Source organism: Macrotis lagotis, chromosome 2 (assembly GCF_037893015.1).
Source record: "Macrotis lagotis isolate mMagLag1 chromosome 2, bilby.v1.9.chrom.fasta, whole genome shotgun sequence".
Lineage (NCBI taxonomy): Eukaryota > Metazoa > Chordata > Mammalia > Peramelemorphia > Peramelidae > Macrotis > Macrotis lagotis.
Window position 1 is genome coordinate 329192105 of NC_133659.1, and position 18977 is coordinate 329211081.

At 38.9% G+C, this 18977-nt stretch overlaps 1 protein-coding gene across 2 annotated transcripts in view; it reads left to right on the top strand.

Moving 5' to 3' along the window:
- NCF4 (neutrophil cytosolic factor 4) overlaps positions 1–18977 on the top strand; it is a 169622-nt gene that overhangs the window by 26900 nt on the left and 123745 nt on the right. The window lies entirely within an intron of this gene.

An 18977-nucleotide genomic window follows, 5' to 3' on the forward strand; every position in this document is an offset into this window, starting at 1 on the left:
TAAGATCTCTCTCCCTTCTACTACTCTACATTCTAAGGATTCTCTTAACTCTGATGGTCTGTGTTCTAACATATCTCTTAGTTCTTAGTTCTATAGTTCTAAGTTCTGGTACCCTTCTAGTCTTTACCCATTTGAAGTCCCTTCCTCATCCCTGTACACACTATGTATTCAATGTCTATCTGTTAACTGACCCAAAAAGCATTGTGCCAATTTAGAAATTGGGGACTCATTAATTTTCTGCTTTTAGCAGTCCACTTTGTTTACCAAAAGCCACTCAGGGACAGATTTGCCGTCTCATCTTTCCAAAGACTGTCTCACCTCTCAGCCTGCTTCCTGCCTCTCCCAGACAGAAAGGGTCTTCAGATAATAAGCCTAGCATCTCAATGCATAATAATGAACTGGGACTATTGGGGAAGGTTAAGACAGCAGGTCCTGCTTGGCTGAGGGGAAAGAAATCGTGACAAGGAAGACCAATGAATGTTGACAAATTCATTAAGGGACAGAGATCAATGGTGACTAGCATCACTTAATGGAAGAAGGAGCCAGCTTTAACTGGTTCCAAGGAGTATTGATTGGCAGGGCTCGACCCCCATTGGGGTAATTTCAAGGGCCTCTTTTAATGAAACTCTTTCCTGAAAATCAAATGTTCAAAATTATTATAAAAGCCTTAAACTCAAATTTATGGAAGCAATTCTGAAAGTCAGTTGTATGAAAAGTAGTTTTAATCAATCCTCAGCACATTTAGGTGGTAAATTCTTTATGAAAAAGAATTACAAAGATAGGAGAATGCACAATCTGAAACCCTGGAAACTTTAAACAAGTTCTCTCTCTCTTCTTCTTGCAGGTTGGTTAATCTAATCTAAGATTGCTTTTTAGTCCGTGTTCATGTAGCCGTAAATATTGTTCAGGACCTCTCAGTCCTGAACCTCTGAAGGCTACTCAAGCCTCAAGTCATTTTGGGAGGCATCTTCCACTTAAGAGGGCAGCTACATGGTGCAGGAAATAGAGTGTTGGACCTGGAGACAGAAAGACTCATCTTCCTGAGTTCAATCTGACCTCAGACACTTGTAATCTTGGGCAAGTCACTTAACCCTGTTTGCCTCAGTTTCCTTATTTGAAAAATTAATTGGAAAAGGAAATGATAATCCATTGCAATATATTTTGTTGAGAAAACCCCAAATGGGGTCATGGAGAGTCAGACATGACTGAAAAATGACTACACAACAAAAATAACTCAAAGCTGCAGCTTATGAGCTGTCATTTATTTTTCTTTTAATGGGTCAAAGAGAGAGTACATTGTTTGAAAAAAAAGACATTTGCTTATCAGTGTGGCCTAACCAATGACAAGGAAAATCTTCTCCCCTTTCATTTCCCCACAGAAATGTTCTCTTTCATAGATCACTGCAGAGAGAACACTTGAGAACTAATCATGCGTGGCAAGAGAACGCAGGGGAGTAAGCATATCCGAGAAACTCATATTCCCAAGGCTTCAAGTCAACTGAAATATCCTCTCCACCTCCAAAACTGTTGTTGCTTCCTGCTAACCCCTAATACAGATGCTAGACAGTTCTCTGTTACACTGCTACCTGTTGGGCCTCCACAGTGCCCAATCTGTGGGATTTCTTCTGGACTTCTTTCTTTGGTCACATACTGCTCTCTGCTGCCATCTATTCATCTTCTACCAAATTGTGGTGTCTCTGTTATCTGCCCCTCAAAGAAAGAAGACTCAGGTTTTTTAGAGATAGTCTCAGGAACTCTTTTTGTGAGTCAAACCCATAGCTGTATCTAGCCAGCATAAGTTAAGACTTAGTTTTAGTTTTATTTTGACCTTCTGGCTCATGTTTCTTCCACTCGGTTTGCTCTTTTTATTGAGGGCAGAAGTTCTTTTAAATTACTTTAAATTACTTGTGGGAATAAAGTTCCATGTCCCTGGTTATTGTCTGGGGCCATGAAAATAACCTTACAAGTTTCATCTAATTAGATCAGAGAGACCAGAATGGAACTAGTAACACTTTATTCTGCTTTGCTGACAGAAACAAAATGAGTCTTCTTTGTTTACAAATACCAAAGAGTAACAGGGCTTCATAAAGAGCAAATCATGCCAGATGAATCTCATATTTTTGGCCTTAATAACCTCTTATTGATAGATTATATTCACATTTCAACAAAACATTAGCCCAAATCTTTTATGTTATCCCTGTGGACAAGAGGAAGTGATGTAGACTAAATGATGGGATAGTTAGGTAGAGTCAGTATTAGTTGAATGAATGGGCTTAAAATTAATGAGTTTGTCAACCTGGAGGGGGGTCTCTAGCATGCTTCAGAGATTCACCTTTGGCCTTGAGCTATTCAACACACACACACACACACACACACACACACACACACACACACATAGTATTCCTTCTCTACATTCATTTTTTTTTTTTGGTTTTATAAGGCATTGGGGTTAAGTGACTTGTCCAGGTCACACAGCTAGGTGATTATTATGTGTCTGAGATCTAATTTGAACTCAGGGCCTCCTGACCAGGACCAGTGCTCTATCCACTGCACCACCTAATTGCCCTCTACATTCATTTTTAAAAAGAAAGGAGGATAATGCATTATTATATCCCTCAATAGATAAAACGTCAGGTTATTATGATCATATTTCATTTCAGTTTTGTTATTGTTGCCATCTTTTCATTTACATTCTTGAAGTCATTTTACATATTGTTTTCTTGGTTCTTCTAAATTCACTTTGTATTGGTTCATAAAAGTCTTCCAATGCTTGCCTCTACTTTTCATATTTATTGTTTCTTATAACATAGTAATATTCTATTACCTTCTTGTACTCTTCCACACTTATTATTAGTGATTCAGATAAATTTATAAAAGGTTCATAAGATAGATTTAGAGCTGGGAGGGATTGTAGATATCACCAGGTATGACCCCTATATTTAAATGAAGAACTGGAGCCCAAAGACATTAAGTGGCAGACATACTTATATTTCCAGATGACTAATGCATTTACCGGCAGAATCAGAATGCAAAAATATTATAATAAGGTTAAAGTAATGAAATTGAATAGAGATAAATGTCAACACTTGGATTTAAAAACAAAACAAAAAACCACAGCAGGAATTGTTGAGAGTATTAGTAGGCAACAAGGTAGAGAATAGGGCAGGTATGACCAAGAAAACAACTGAAAAACATCTGAGGATTCTGGCTTATTTCAATCATTGAGAGTTAATTAACCTTGTGACAGGGAAGCCAAAAGGGGTGATGTAGTTATAGACTGCAATTAAATGGCTCAAGGTCAGAATTAGGATTAGGGTTAGAATCAGAGCTGGAGGTGGAGTTGGGTTAGGATTAGATGCAGAATTAGGGTTATAATTAATGCTAATGATAACTAATTACAAAAAGAGTACCATTAAAACAATTGCAGTTTGGGCACTATCGTTGGCTGTTTAGGATGAAGAAAAAGAGAAATTCTATGAAAACTCGCTAAGACCTTTCCATATTGAATAAACCCATACACTGATATTTGGAGTCATCAATGCAAAAGTGGAAAAACATAAGGCTTAGGACAGTTTTGGACAGATGGAATTCAAGAGAAAGAAACGAGAGGGTAAAAATTTTCAGAAGAAAAATCTCACTTTGCAATGTCATGAACATGTTCTTCAAAAAGGAATTGATAATAACTGGATGTGGCAAGCACAAAATTACATCACAAGAAATGAAACTTAGTTTTTTTTAATAGACACAAAGAGACTTATTATGGACATGGGAATTAGTTTGGAGTCAACCGTCTGTGCAGATCATTGACTCATTAGAGCAAAGATCAGAATTTATAATGAACAAGAAGAGAGAATAGTATTGAGGAAAGTATATTACAAGTTATCCCTAAATTATTTAATTTAAATTAAAAAATAGAAATGGACAGCAGAAATGATATCATATTAACAATAATAATTTTATCCAGAATTGATACCTATATCACTTAATTGCTGTACAATAACAAGAAATCCAAAAGGCCCCATAAAAACCTTAGTCAGCATTAATAGTTTGTGATTGACATCAAACCCCAATATTTTGGAGAGAATTCTCTAGTATTGAGGGTTATAATCACTCAAAGGGGATTAACCCAAAAGAGACCCATTAGAGTTTATCCAGTTCTTGCCTTTGTTTGGGTATATGTGTACATTTCCATTCTTGAGTAGGTGGCTATTTCATTGATGATGCAGAATTAGGGATTGCTTTCAGTCTTGTTTTTTCTCCATGACTGGCATAGAGATGGCACTTAGTTAGTTAGTCATCTCTCTGGGCTTCAGTTTTCTTAAGTCTAAAATGAGGTTGATAATATTTGCAAGAACTCTCTCTCTCCCATGGTGCTATGAGGGAAATGCTTTTTTTTGTTGTCATTAATATGATCTTTAATAAATGGAGTAATGTATCATTTTACAGCAAGCCTTTTTTAAACCTAAAGAATTATCTTAAAATTTTCTTATCCAATGTCTCTGTATCAATACAATCTTTTTTTTAGGTTTATATATATCAAAACGTTTACCTACAAGTATTCATAGAAAACTCTTTAGTGGATTAATGTCAGCTTTCATAGTGGTATCCATAGATGATAAAAAGAAGACTAATTTGCTTTATTTTATATTTCATACTCATACTGTTCCATCAAACACAACTTATACAGCATAGCAAGTTATCTGACAGCTCATACAAGAGCAAAGTAACTAAAAGTATTTATTTATAAATTCAAACATGATATTCCATCCATAATTTTAGAGGAATGGACATCAATTTAAGAGGAAACACACCAACAAAAAATACCCATTAACAAGAGGGTTCTGAGGAGATTCTGATTTTTTTTTGCACTTTCTTTAGGGAAATACTTTTTATAAAATAGTAAAGTATTACAGAAAAGATTGGGTAGGTGGCACAGTGGATAGAGCACTGATCCTGTAGCCACGCATATCCAAGTTGAAGTCTAACCTCTGACACTGATTGTGGAAAGTCACTTTCCTCTGTTTGCCTCAGTTTCCTCATGTACAATAAAATCAGCTGGAGAAGAAGATGGCATACCACTCCAATATTTTTTCCAGGAAAATCCCAAATGGTGTCACAGAGGACTGAACGTGATTGAAATGACCCAATGCTATGGAAGCATCAACTAGTCTTTGTCTTTTCTTCTCTTTCCCCCTTCACATTTGAATTTCCATCTGTCTTTTAAAACCTAGCTCAACTGGCACCACCTTCAAGAAGCCATCCCTCATCATCTTCCCTCAGGAATAGCTTTCCCCCTTAAGATCTAAATAGCACTTTGTACTTTTATAATGTAGTCATCAAATCTCATTGTATAGTATAGTTATTTACAGATGTGGTTCTGTCTACCACCATTAGATTGGAGGCTTTGCAAGAGTAATCCCTGACTTTCTGCTACTCTTTGAACATGATGCTCCATTTTCTAACTTTAAGACTTTACCCTAGAAGTTTTCTAACACTAGAATGCCCTCCCTCTCATCACCTCTAATTCTTTTTTGTTTTGTTTTGGTTTTTGCAAGGCAATGGGGTTAAAGTGACTTGCCCAAGGTCACACAGCTAGGTAATTATTAAGTGTCTAAGGCTGGATTTGAATTCAGGTCCTATTATCCAACTGTGCCACCTAGCTACCCAGATCCTCTAATTCTTGTCTTTTTTTGAATACTCAGTTCAAATATCATCTCCTGGGAACTTTCTGAGTTTGCTCCCTTCCTCCATCTCTACTGCTAGTATTTTTCCCTCTGACATCATCTCCCAGAGATACTGTAGGCATAATTGTTTTCCCCATTAGAATGTGACCTCCTTGAGGCCAGGGACCATGCTTTCACCTGTTTCTTTGCATCCTCATTAATTAGACTATGCCTGGCATACCATAGGTGCTCAATGAATGTTTATTGGACTAAATCAATGCTTATTGTTCCCTGGAACCTTCTCTGAGTCTTATTCTCCTTACAAAGAAAATGGTGGCATTGATCCAAATGAACTTAAAGATTCCCATATAAGAGGCAGAATTTTTACTGGATAGGGAACTGCCATTTGAATCAGGAAAAGCTGACTTCCAATTCTATCTCCTCCCAGACATTGGCCATATCACTTAATCTCTTTCTATTCTAGTTTCTTCATCTCTCAATTGAAGGAGTTTGACCTGACAGCCACTAAAGTCTTTTCCAACTTTAGGCTGGATGCTATGATCTCATGTCTTATATTTATTAAAACCGGACCAAGAAAAAAAGCCAAAAGAGTTTTTACTTTCTAACAAGTCTAGTTCTGTTGAATCAGATGGCTCTAAGCACTGTTTCAATTTAAATGGCCCAGTTTTACATTTTTATAGATTTAAAGGAAAAATGGATTAAGCCCTAGTGGGAAATGTTAAGGACGCTGCATTCTGTGGTTCCCATATCGATACTTTAATTCTGTTAGAAATGCATTTTCATTCTGAAACATTTTGCCTCATAAATGTCCTTATCATTTCATAAGCATGTGTTTTATATACTCAATTCTAATTTCAAAATTGCTCCTATATAGAGTCAGTCTGGTTGCTCTTCATATTCTATAAATCCTTTGGCCAGTGGGGCACAGTAGAAAAATGACTCGTCTTGGAATCAGGAAAGGACTGGGTTTGTATGAATTCTGCCACTGACTCATACTAGCTGACCAAATTACCCTCTTGGCCATTTTCTCTTCTGTGAAATGGTAATGACAACATGCACCTGGAGTTTATACCTCCAAAGTTTCTATACAATAAAACTCAGCAAACATTTCCTAAGTATCTACCATTTGCTGATCACTATGCCAGGTGCCAGCAATACCAAGACAAAAGTAAAATAATCCTTATCCTCTGGATAATCCGACATTCAACTGGATTCAGTATGCACATAGAGAGTAAATACAAAATTAGACCAAGTCAAAACCAAAATCATTTCATGGGAGGAAGAATTCTCTAAGCAGAGAACCCGGGTTCTCAGGAGAGGCATCTTGGAGGAAATGGCATTGATCTGAGCCTTGTGGGGAGCTCAGGTTTCCAATGAGCCAGAGGTGGGTGGGAGAGCATATATGGGACATCCTAGACAAAGGAATGGAGGGATAAAATAGAATCCTGAATTTGGGGAACAGCAAGAAAATTTGGCTTGATTTTCTTTTTCTTTTCTTCAGTTCTTTTTCTTTGGGGAGGGGGTGATTGGGAGAGGCTTTCCAAGATCTATGAGAACTTTGTAAAATAATGCTTGGTTGTTAAATTGTATCATCATGTGTTTGGAAGGATGGATGAAGGGTAATAACCAAAATTAATTGTGAACTGTGACATTTCTGGAGATTCTGTGATCTGATTAAAAGATAGAATATGTCAAGAAGTTTAATGTTGCTAACCTGGGGTTCAAGTCTGGCACATTCAATTAAGACACTTCTCATTGTTGGGAAGAATGATTGCTCAAATTTATGTTTTTGCCTGAGGGGTAGAGTAGACTTGAGAGCTTGGAAAAGGAAAAACTGTCTTCTAGCCTCCAGCCTTGAGAGAGAGGAGAAATGTGGTTCTCTTTAGGAAGAGATCTTGGGGGTGGGGAGGTGGGGGGGGAGAGAAAGATGTTGAGAACAAGCCAACATAGAGAAAAGTCAGAATCCTAAACAGATCCCTGTGTCCACTAGGGACTTTGGGGAGCATCTTCTTGGGTAAGATCAAGAATACACTCTCCTGATTGAGCTAGCACTCTAACAGTGGGGGAGCTCATTGACTTTCTATACTATTTTGTCTGATGTATTCTTTTTTGTTGTTTTTTGCAAGGCAATAGGGTTAAGTGGCTTGCCCAAGGCCACACAGCTAGGTCATTATTTAAGTGTCTGAGGGCAGAGTTGAACTCAGGGACTCCTGACTCCAGGGCCGGTGCTCTGTCCACTGCACCACCTAGCCACCCCTGATATATTCTAATCTGCATAACCTCTATGATTTCTATATGCTGCTGGCTTGGATAAAAGTCTGCTAATCACTATTTGTGATGATCTTTGTGTAACTAGCATTTGTTGAAAATGGAGTCAATGCTTTGTTGGTGGAGTTGTGAATCAATTCAATCATTCTGGAAAGCAATTGAATTATGGCCAAAGGGATATAAAATTATGCATCCCCTTTGATCCAGCAATACCACTCCTGGCTATTCTAATAACAAGACATTCCATTTCTTGGTTCTGGGCATTTCCCTGGTTGTCCTCCATGCTTAGAATATTCTTTTACTTTGCTCTAAGAACTAAGCTTCTTGGTTTCCTTTAATCCCCAAATAAAATGTAGCTCCTGGAATTTCTTGTATCTGTTTTCTTTTCTCCACTCACCCAGCCTCCACCCTAATTCAAACTCATATTACCTCCCCACCCATCTCACTGTCTATTCCAACAGCCTTTTCAGGTTTCCTTGATTCATGTCTCTCAGTTATCTTTTACTAGAAATCTCTCACAACTACTCTTAATTCTCATGTCTTCCCTCTGATAATTATTCTGTTTTGATCCTTTATATAGTTTATTTTGTATATATTTAGTTTTTAAGCTTCTTGAAGGTAAGGTACCTCCCCCCAGCACTTAACTCACAATCTAGAATTTATTATGGGCTTATACATGTTTATTTATTGATTGATTATAAAGAGAGAGTGACTAAGACAGTGGCTTTACCTTAAAAATCATTCCCCTAGCCTAGGAATATTTGAGGATCAGGGTTTGCCATAACTCTTGTATTTACTCTCTGAAGAAAGCAGAGGGGCCAGTTTGGGGCCTCAATATATTTCTCTCTAGACAGGAATCAAAGTGCCCCTTGGAGAGGGGAAGGTGAAATTTCAGAACTATCAATTCATGAATCCCTGTGAGCCCCATTTAGATAAATCCATGGGGCTATGCTCATAGACAATACACACACTACATGTGAAATAAATCCATAAAGCTAGCCTAATGACAGACTATGGATTCCAAATGTTAAAGAATTACTATCCTATTCTAGAAGTAATGGGGAATCACTAAATCTTGAGCAGAGGAATGCTATCTTCTGAAATTTAGGAAGATTGTTCTGGCAGTTTTGTGGAAAATGGATTAGAATGCTGAGAGACTTGAATCTGGGAGATCAATAGATGGTTGAGGAAGTGATATGACATGAATTAGGAAGGTCTGTGGAAAAAAAGGAGATGGATCTTAGAAATGTTGCAGAATATGGCTGTCATCACTCACCTGGGCAGAATAGGCCAGTAAACTGGAACTCTGAAAAAAATAATAAGGGCCAGACATGTTTGAGTTTAATCTAAACTATTAACATTTTCTTAAGCCTAGACAATCAGCAAGGGCAAGTAGGTGATACAGTGGATAAAGCACTAGCCTCTGATTCAAGAGGGTGGGAGATCCAATTTGGCCTCAGATTCTTGCCACTTACTAGCTGTGCTACCTCGGGCAAGTCTCTTAATCCTGATTGTCTCACATCCAGGTCATCTCCTGTTGTCCTATTCATATCTGACCACTGGACCCAGGTGGCTCTGGAGGAGAAAGTGAGGCTAAGTGAGTTAGCACAGTCCCCTCCTCCCCAGCCCCACTCAAATTCAGTTCATATGCTCGTCATGGCATCATGTCTCTGATGTCACAGTCTTCTTCAAGAATGAAGGACAAGGGGCGGCTAGGTGGCGTAGTGGATAAAGCACCGGCTCTGGGTTCAAATCCGGTCTCAGACACTTAATAATTACCTAGCTGTATGGCCTTGGGCAAGCCACTTAACCCCATTTGCTTTGCAAAAACCTAAAAAAAACACACACACACACACACACACACACACACAAAAGAATGAAGGACAAACATTGGACAATCAACAAAACAATAAATCAAGCTTCAATCTGTAAGATTTTTGAATTTCTAAGGTGTAAATGTTCATTCTGAGAATTCAACAATTGGTTGGTTAGAGGAGGTTCTAGCACATTCTTGGACCAAAGTGACTAATAGGATGGAGGTAACCTTCAGTGAAATAATGAAGATGGGAGAAAAGGTAGATTAAAGTGTAAGTCAATCAACAGACACTTTTAAAGTGACTATTACATGCCAAATACTGGGGATACAAATATTAAGATGAGACAGTATCCACTCAAAAGGAACTAGCATTCTCCTAGGAGAAAGAACAAGTTTGATTTTGGATATGTTGCATTTGAGATGCCTGTGGAACATTTAAGTGGAGGTGATTAGCAAGTAGCTGATGATGGGGCTCAGCATAGAAATGAAAGTTGTAGGGGATTATAGAACCACCTGCAGAGATGGCACCTGAACCAAAGATCACCAAGAGAGTAAAGAGATAAATAGAGTATAGAGGGAAGAGAAGAAAGGAGGAAAGGAAGAAAAGAAGATGATTCCAAGGAAGAGATTAAGAAGAATTAGATAGGAGAAGAAACAGGAGAAAGGTAAATCCCCACAAAATAAGGGAGGATAGAGGATTCAAGTAGAAGTGAGTGGTCATTGGAATCAAAAGCAGTAGAGATGGGGCGGCTAGGTGGTGCAGTGGATAAAGCACTGGCCCTGGAGTCAGGAGTACCTGGGTTCAAATCCAGTCTCAGACACTTAATAATGACCTAGCTGTGTGGCCTTGGGCAAGCCACTTAACCCCATTTGCCTCACAAAAACCTAAAAAAAAAAGTAGAGAGGTCATGAAAGATAAAGACTGAGAAAAAAGTCATAGGATTTAGCAAAGAGATCACTGAGCATCTTGGATAGAATAATTTCTTTCTCTAGCTTACTTACTAGAAGGATGAATACCCAGGGGTTGAAAAGCAAATGGGAGGTGAAGTGGAGGCAAGGGGTAGAGACCACTCTTTCTATGAGTTTAACTGTGAATGAGGGGAGAGCTATATACTATGATACCTTGAAGGGATGGTAGGGTCAAGTTGAAATTTGTTATTAGGGGTGCGAGAGAACTGGGGATATATGTGGGCAACAGGGAAGGAGTCAATAGAAAAGAAAAGACCTAAGAGTAGAAGGAGAAGGTGGTAGAATGATTGAAGGGTGAACTCTAGAGAAATGAAGGAGTTAGGAGGGAATGGAAAAAGTTTGTGGTAAATTCATTGAACAAAGGAAGAGAGAAATGAAGTTAATGGTAAAGGGTTATGATGCATAGAATAGGAGAGAAGAGGGATATCCCAATGGATGACTTTTATTTTTGTAAAATAGGAGTCTTGGTGTTCTGTTGAGAATTGAAAGGAAAAGGGGCAGGAAGGAGTTTAGGTCATTTGAAAAGTGAAGATTTTCAACAGTTACTATGACTATTATAATAATCAACCAGAGATCAGATAGGAGACCTAGTTAATACAGTTGTACTCCTTCATCAGATGGGAGAAAGGGAATGGGAGGGCAATCCAGGGATGGAGTTTTGCAAGAAATAAATGATAATAGGATGTAAAGATTCTAGGGTTGAGAACAGCATATAGATGAACTGAGTAATGAAAGAGTCAAGACTATGAAGGGAGGAAAATCAGGAAAAAACAAGGAATATAGACCAAGACAGTGGGCCATATGGAATGGTTGTGGGGGAGAGCTTTCATGAACTTAAAAATTCCAAAGGAATGAGAGTTATCCTTAGTGTTAGGTGAATTGTAGCTATTCTTGGGAGAGGTAACATAGTAAGTCGCAGCAGTCATTTAAACCTTAGTGTGTGAATAAGTCAATCAGATTCTTTCCTGAGAAAAGGGTTTGATGGCAGGAATAGTGAGGGGATGGTGTGGATGTGGAGGAGGGAAGAGAAGAGGGGAGGATAATTACCAAAATGTGTAAGGAAGAAGGAGAATTAAAGTGATAGAGAGGGAGGAGGCCGCCCAGGAGAAACTTCTTTACCTCATTCCTATTGGCAGACTCTGCTGATTGTAACTCAGCCCCTAGTGATAACAGATGAGTGAGATTCTAACCACTAAGAGTAAACAATCTTGGGTCTCTTTCCTGGCTCTGCCACTAACCTGCTGTATCATTTCATTTTATTGGATCTCAATTCTTTCATCACTAAAATGAGAGGATTTTATGAGACCCTCTTTGGGATTTTTTCATTAAGTTATTGTATATTCCATGAGTTTTGTCTTGAGGACACAGTCCAGAAGGGTCATCTCTAGGAGACTCAGAGATGGATAAATGGCACTTTTCTCCCTCTAATCCTAATATTTAAATCAGGATTTAGAGTCAAAAGAACAAAATCCTCTTTTACACATTAGGATAAATATTTAGTGTACAAAAAAAATAACAAGGGCAAACTCAACCATCATTTGTGCCTTTTTTTTAAAGGTTTTTGCAAGGTAATGGGGTTAAGTGGCTTGCCCAAGGCCACACAGCTAGGCCATTATGAAGTGTCTGAGGCTGGATTTGAACTCAGGTACTCCAGACTCCAGGGCCATTGCTCTATCCACTGCACCACCTAGCCACCCCATTCATGCCTTTTAACCAGGATCCTCATCACTCCTTATGGCTCATCTCAAATACCAGACCCCTACTCAATCCTATCTTGATCCCTTAAGCTGAAAACAAGTCTCCAAAGGAAGGGTAAGAGAGGATTAATGAGGATCATGACCATTGGGGAAAGTGTTAGAGGCTGCCTGTAGACATCTTCTACTTCATACCAACCAGGGGAGCCTGAAGCCTTCTGTGCCTCCCACTTTGAACCAGAGAACCCCAGTTTGGATGAGCTCACACTTTTCATTCAAAGAATCCTTGCAATCTTACTCCAGTATGTTTTCTCTTCCAAGGAGAATGATCTTTGGTTTGGGAAAGATAGAACAGAGTGATTAACAGGAAGTTGAAACTCAAGATAAGTGAGGAGACAGTAAGAGAGTACCTCATTGATCTCAATGAATTCAGGTCACTGGGCCTGGATAAAATTCGCCCCAGAGACCTAAAAGAGCTGGCAGGTGTGATTGCTGAAGCCATTATCTTGGAAAAATCTTGCAGAATGGGAGAAGCACCACAGGACTAGAGAAGGGCAGGAGGTGACCCAGGCTTTTAAAAAATATAAGAAATGAGGGGATTGTTCAATCTACAGACCACTCACTCTTGATCTTGAGTGATTCTGAATGGTTTTATTAAAGAAACTCTAGACATATGAAAATGAAGCAATGATCCTAAGGAATTGAGCATGGTTTCATCAAAAAAAATCCTGCTTGATTAATCTCACTGTCATTTTATGACTAGACTCTCTAAAGTCTCATCAGAAAATATTGTAGATTTCTGTCCAGTATTTGACAAAGTTATTTGTGCTATTCTAGGGACTAAGCTGGAGAGAGTTTGGTCAGACCATTGTGCAGTAAGTGAACTTGGAATTGGTTGAATAACTAATCCAGTTTAATCAGAGCCAAAGTACTGTCCTAATTAGATCAATGATGAGTTGCAGAGGGAAGTTCTTTAGTGGAGTGTTCTACTGGTGTCATTGACCACAAGCTGTTCAACACCATAGAGAATGATGGGGAGGAAATCACAGAGAGCCTTCTTATTAAAAGCGTAGAAGACGCAATTTGGGAGAAATGGTTGACATTCTAGATGACAATCATGATGCAAAAAGGTCTCACCAGGTTAGAATGGTGGGATATGTATATAAGATGAAATTTCACAGGAGTTCATTTAAGATTCTCTGTATAACCTGGGTTCCTTATGATGCTGGAACACCTCATGTCCAAGAGTCAATGTGACTGCTTTGGAAATCAATCATAAAAATCATAAAAGTCATGACCTGAGTCTGTGTGTGACACATTCTTTACTATTAGACTATGTAAGGAAAGATCAAATTCAATGGTGAAAACATTTAATTAATACAGAAAATAAATGTAAATAATGGGAAAGGCACAAAGGCATGAACAAAGGGGCAGAAATCACTTAAACCTCCTCAGATGTGGAGTTAGAAAGCTTCTGCAGAAGGAGATAGGGTGGGAAAACTTGCCTTCAGCATGTGGGCAAATAGGATGAGGAAACTATCAAATGTTTCTGTCTCCTCTCAGCAGTACTCACTGAGCAATATAAGAATTTGCTAACATCACTTGGCAAACTTTGGCTTAGCTCTGAGGTCCTGGGTTCTAGGATGCCATGGCACCACCACTCCTTTGATTCCTACAGACGTTATTGATTCTCCAAGTTAGGCAGTCTGTTCATAGTGACTGAAGCAGCTGCTCCTCCATTTTTTCCATCTTGTTGCCTCCTCCTTTTCTTTTTCCATGTGCCTTCTTTCTTCCCTGCTCAGTTTTCATCCTTTCCTCATAAAGCATGAATACCCCTAATTTTTAAACCTTGTGGAGCATCCTCCACCAATCAATCTTCACTTAGTGACATCTCTTCTGGGCAGCCAGATGTAAAGCTTTCTGGGAAATGTAGTGTGTGATTACTCCCAAAGAGCAATGCTCCCTTGACCCCAAGCATTGTGGGAAATGAAGTCTTAGGGACTTTTCTCTTTGATCATGCCCACTATATAGTTTTAGGATCAATGATTCAGTCTTACAAGTATAGAAGAAAGAGAAGGGGATGGCTCCTGGGAAACTCATGTTAGAAAGAACTGCAAAGGCAGTATGAGGCAACAAAGCAACATGGCAGCCTTTTGTTTCAATACACACACACTCACACACACACACACACACACATGTGCACCCACCCGTAGACACACTTATATTCACAACACATACATGGATACACACATACACACATACATATGAACAATGCAATTTACACACAGAATGCACATACAATACACAAGACACTTACATAGACACATACACACACACAAATACATCTACATACACATGCACCTTTTGCTTCTCCCTCCTTCCACTCACGTGTAACCTTTAGCAATCTGGTGTCTGAGACAGCTTTGTTCAAGGTTTCTAAACATCTCTTAACTAATAATCTTTTTCTCTATAGTCTAAACTTCTCTATAGTTGCTGATTCTGTTAACTCACTCTGATAGGATCTTCTCTCCCGCCTTGATTTCAAGGGCACAGTTTCTTCCTGATTTTTCTATTTCTCTAACTCTTTCTCACTCTCCTTTGCTAAAACAATCATCATTTCTGACCCCCTGACATTGTATAGATTTTATCCTTTTCCTTTTCCTCTTTCCCTGTCTCTCTTAGTGATTTCACCTTCTCACAGAGGTTCAATTATCATCTCTTTTCATATATATATATATATACATATATATATATGTATACACACATATACATATATATACACATACATACATATATATGCATATATATGTATATATATATATGAAGAGGATAGATTGTTGTATGTGGAATCAATTACACTCATCTTCCTGAATTTAATTGACCACAGACACTTCCTAGCTATGTGATTCTGGGCAAGCACTTCACCTTGTTTGCCTCAGTTTCCTCACCTGTAAAATGAACTGGAGAACAAAATGGCAAAACTACTCCAGTATCTTTGTCAAGAAAACCCCACTTGTGGTGCGAAGAGTCAGATTCAACTGAAATGACTGAATAATAACAAATCTCTCCACTGAGCTCCAACTTCCTTTGCTAATGCTTTGATGACACTACTGTCTCCTGCCTCTCCAGACTATGTTTTTCTTCACCAAATGTTGCATTGGCAAAAAATAAACTCCTTTTCTTCAGGGTCATAACTAGGAATCTTTGTTCCCTAAACAAGCAGTGCAAAGTCTGCTTGGTCAAGTGATATACAGCACATTATGGTTGGATCATTCCCCTTGGCAGGCATCTCAGGAGATCTTAGGATACTGACAGAAGATCACTACAGGAGTGGTTGAGAGAAGTACCTGGACAGCTAGTTGGCACAATGGATAGAGCACCAGCCCTGGAGTCAGGAGGACTGAGTTCAGATCTGATCTCATACACTAGATACTGACTAGCTGTGTGAGTTTGGACAAATCACTTAACCCCATTGCCTTGCAAAAAACAAGAATAGAGAGGGAAGTTCCCACTATTTGATGATATTTTGTTATAATTAATTATTCTTGCTAAGTTGGTGCTATTTCTACTTGGCTGAAAAAGAGTAAGTGCTAAGAGAACACCCAAATCTCCTGTCCCCTTAATTCACCACCCTGAGTGCTAAGCCTTAATTGCCTTATCCTAGCTCTAGCTCTGATTAGATCTGCCAACCCAAGCCCACCCCTCCTCTAAATTCTATTATTTTGTTAAATGTGTCATAATTTTTCCAGTCACCTTTAATTCTTAACTCATTCTCATTCTCCATTTCCTAAGTATTTCCAAGTTTCTCAAATTTACCTTGTGAAAATGAATCAATCATCAAGTGTTTACCCTCCTTTCCACTAACATGACTACGGCTTTTGTTAATACCCTCATCATCTCTTGTTTCTGTTTTTTTTTTGAAAGTCACAGCATTCTCCTGCTCAAGCACCTTTCATAGCTCCCTGTTTCCTCTTAAATGGCATATAGAATTTTCCCCTGACCTTGAAAATCCTTCAGTATAAAATCTTTCCAGATTTTATTTCATATCACTTACTGTCATTCATCTGTGATTCAGATCAAATATTCTCCAAATTTGGCTTTACATGTCCTATCTCTGTGCCTTTGAATAGGCCCCCTCCTCTGCCTGGGATACATTCCCTCCTCACACTTACCTCTTAGAATCCTCCTTTTCTTCAAGGTTCAGCTCAGGTACCACCTCTTACAGGAAATCTTCCCTGATTGTTCCAGTAGCTAGTGCTCTTCCCCCACTCCAATGACCTTCTATTTGCCTCTTTGTGTTGTGTGCCCCCTACCCCCTACAATCTCCTTGTGGGACAGCCACTTTCATTTTTATTTTGGTGTTTTCAGCATCTAACACAAAACCCACATATAGTAGGTTCTTATAGGTTTGTTGAATTGAATTATAATCATGTTTATGCTCAACATGAGGGGCAAAAAAATCAACAACTTCCAAACAGAGTTATCCAAAAGTAGAGAAGGATGTTTGGAAAAGTGGTCATCTCTCCATCACTGCAGAATCTGCCTGGAAGCAGAGGAGCAACCTTTCTACTTCTAGAAAGAGCCACAAGTTTTCTAATCTCTTCTTATTTCTCTGAAGCTCTTTAATCTGTGGTTATTTCATCTAATGAAGTTGACCTCTCTTACTGTACCAGAGACTGGATGATCTCCAGCTGTTTTAACCTGTGGCTGTGCCAAATCTTTGCCTCTGGCTTTTGGGTGCCATATTGAAAGGCACCTTCCTCATTTCCTCCTATCCCTAAATCTGACACTTCTCATGGAAGCTTGCTAATTTCTCCTCCCAGTCAGGTTGGGACAGATGTGTTCTATGTTATAACAGAAGATTCCAAGAAAGCATGCTATTGTCATCCTTACTCCACAGGGGTTCCAGCTGTGGGCTCAGAACCAGTTAGGGTAGAGAAGGACTTGGGTTTTAACAGCTGAGCTAGATGCAAGTCATTATCTCTCTGTGAACAAAAAACTAAAAGCAACCAAATATCCTGGAGGCAGGACAACTGAGCTGTGGGACAAGAAGGTAGAAATCAGTACCTCTAATGAGGGCACCGACATTTTGCCTGCTCTGAGTCTACCTGCAGTAGATGAAATCAGAGACCCCAAATATCAGGACTGTTGTTCTTTCAACTGTTCCCTATAGTGCGACTTTAGATATACTCTCAGTATGAGGGAGAGCAGGAAACACAAGTGAAGTTTAGCTCAAGGAATTTGATCCTATATGATTATATTTTGGCAATGAAGTTTTATTCTAGGGATTTGGTTTTCTTAAGTTGCGTTTTCCAGATGTTTGAGTAACTAATTGCTTGCATTCCTGGGAAAGTCATATGTGTTAGGCTATAACGGAAAATATCTAACGTTTTGGGGGATGATGAATTTGGATGGTGTGGTCAAAGAACATACAGGACAACATTTGGGGGCAGCCTTTGCTTGTGTGTCTATTGCAGAAGTCCAGGGATCTTGATGCTCCTGGTTGATGTGATGGCAGTGGGAAACATCAATGCCTATAGTATGACAGGGTCATTTCCAAGTCTTTAGACTCAGATGGTCATTTCCAAGTCTTTAGACTTAGATTCTCTTTTTATTTTGTGTCTATATCTCTTTGTCCCAGGTAAATCTCCTGAGGGTAGGGATTGTTTTCTTTTGTCTCATGTATAGTACCAAGGATAGGTACCCAGTCAAAAGTCATAGATTGATTAAGAACAGGTGAGACAGAAAATCCATTAGAACCAAAAGTATATTCTCAAAGAAATTCTGGAATGTGTCCCAAGAAGTGTAGAGGGTTGTGTCAAAATCTAATAGCAACAAAACCCATATCCTTTGCTCTTACTAGCTATGTGACCCTGGAGAGGTATTTTAACCTCTCTGGTCTATGGTTTCCTCATCTAAAAATGATGATGATAATGATACTTCAATTCCCTGAGAATGAGAAATGGGAATAGTGACAATTTGGACAATAACTATTTATGTGACCATGGACAAGTCACTTTTCCTTTGCTGAGCCTTAGTTTGAAAAGGCAGTTAGCTTAGATGAACTCTGAGGTCACTTCCAGCTCTCTAAGATCCCAGATTCTGAGCTGGAAGGGTTCTTGGAGGACTCGTTCAACCCTTTCATTTTATAGATGAAAATACTGAGACCCAAGGGGGTCACTGATTTCACAAGATCATGGATTTTGAGTTGGAAGACACATGAAGGGTCATGTAGTTCAACCTTTTAATTTTCCAGACCAAGAGAGGTGAAACAACTGGTTGAAGGTCACATGAGTAAGTGGCTGAGTGAGAATCTGAACCCATGGGGTTTTTTATCCCAAATCCAGAGTTTCTTCTACTTTACCTTAGGCTTAGATGGTCTCTAAATTTTCTTTCAGATTATCATCTTTCAGTGAGGAGACATGGCTCAGAATCCCAGCTTTGACAAACAAGCTCTTTGACATACAAACTTTTTGACCTTGAGAAATCACTCTATCTTTTTAGGCCTCAGTTTACTCACCTGTAAAATGAGGATGATCCATTTAT